The sequence below is a fragment of the Muntiacus reevesi genome, chromosome 1 (genome assembly GCF_963930625.1).
Source record: "Muntiacus reevesi chromosome 1, mMunRee1.1, whole genome shotgun sequence".
NCBI classification, from domain to species: Eukaryota; Metazoa; Chordata; class Mammalia; order Artiodactyla; family Cervidae; genus Muntiacus; species Muntiacus reevesi.
The window spans coordinates 79,586,708-79,588,451 of NC_089249.1; positions in this window are offsets into that span (position 1 = coordinate 79,586,708).

Below are 1,744 nucleotides of genomic sequence, written 5' to 3' on the forward strand. Positions count from 1 at the left end.
TATCATATGATATTTGTTTTAACCTGACTTACTTCACTTAGTTTAATAATCTCTGGTGCTTCCATATTGCTGTATACTCTGCCATTTTTCATGGAGAGTGCCCCAGAGTCATGTTTAAAAATGAAATTAAATTTTGCCATCCTATCACTTAAAATCCTTCCCCGGTTTCCTATTGTGCTTAGAATAAAATCCATAACACCGGCCTACGAGGCTCTGTATGACTCAACCCCCTTCTGACTTCTGCAGCTCTATCTTACGCTATTCTCTCTGTCGCCATCCACGCCCCATCCACACTGGTCTTCATTTGCTTCTTTCACACCCCAAATTCCCTCCCATCTCTGGGTCAATGCCTGGAATGCTCATCCTCCACTCCCTTTGGGGGAACTCCTCACCCCTCAGGAGGTCTTTCCTGACCAGCCTGCCCAGGTGATGATTCTCTCTCATTGCACCCACTGGTTTTCATGCATAGCTCTTACTACAACTTGTAATTTACATTTACTTGCTGTCATCCTCACTTGGTTACATGCCCCACCAGTGTAAGGAATGTGTCTGGTTTTTTTTCACCAGTGTATCCCCAGGGCCTGCTGCAATGTTACTACCTAATTAACATTTGTTGAGTGTATGAATCAGGAATGAAATGGAGAGCTGTACCCTTGAGAGCCACACTGAGGAGTTTATTTATATATTAAAAAAACCTTTTTATTTTATATTGGAGTGTAGCAAATTCACAATGTTTTGACAGGTTCAGGTGCATAGCAAAGCAATTCAGCCACACATATACTTGTATCCATTCTCCCCCAAACTCCCCTCCTGTTGAGGCTGCCACATAACATTGAACAGAGTTTCCTATGCTACACAGTGGGTCTTTGTTGATTATCCATTTTCAATACAGCAGTGTGTGCATGTAGGTCCCAAACTCCCTAACTATCCCTTCCCCCATCCTTCTTCCCTGTTAACTGTGGGATTGTTCTCTAAGTCTGTGAGTCTGTTTCTGTTTTGTAAATAAGTTCATTTATATAATTTCTTTTTAGATTCTCCATACACACTGAAGAGTTTAAATGATGTGATGGTCAGTGAAGAGCTCCAGAAGTTTCTTGAGTAAGTGAGGGATAGAATGGATAGCTATGATCAGAATGAATGAAGGGAGGGACTGTGGTCCAGGAGGAGACTGGTGAGGAGGTTGCTCTCCCAGGGCAGCTGGGGTGAGGCTGTAGCTACAGGCACAGAGAGGAAGAGCTGGCCAGGTGAGGTTCCCAGGAAAACCCGGCAGCACTTGGTCTCTGCTCAGTGAGGATCTGGGCTGGTGAGGCTGCCTGGCTGGGCCTGGGGTTTCTACAGAAGAAGGCAGGATGATGCCCATTGGATGACCAGGGGAGCAGTGAGAACCTGAGACTCTCAGGGGAGGGTGGGGCAGCCTGAATGCAGATTCACACTCTTTAAAGTTGGTAAAGAATCTGCCTGCAGTGCAGGAGACCTGGGTTTGATTCCTGGGTCGGGAAGATCCCCTGGAGAAGGAAATGGCAACCCAATCCAATATTCCTGCCTGGAGAATCCCATGGACAGAGGAGCCTGGCAGGCTACAGTCCATGGGGTCACAAGAATCGGATACGACTTAGTGACTAAACCACCGTCAAAGTGAAAGGATGCTGATGCTGTGAGAAAGAGGGGGAGAAAGAAAGGAGATGGAGGGAAGCGAGCAAGAGAGAAAAGGATAGAACACTAATGTCAGCCACCAGCAGAGATA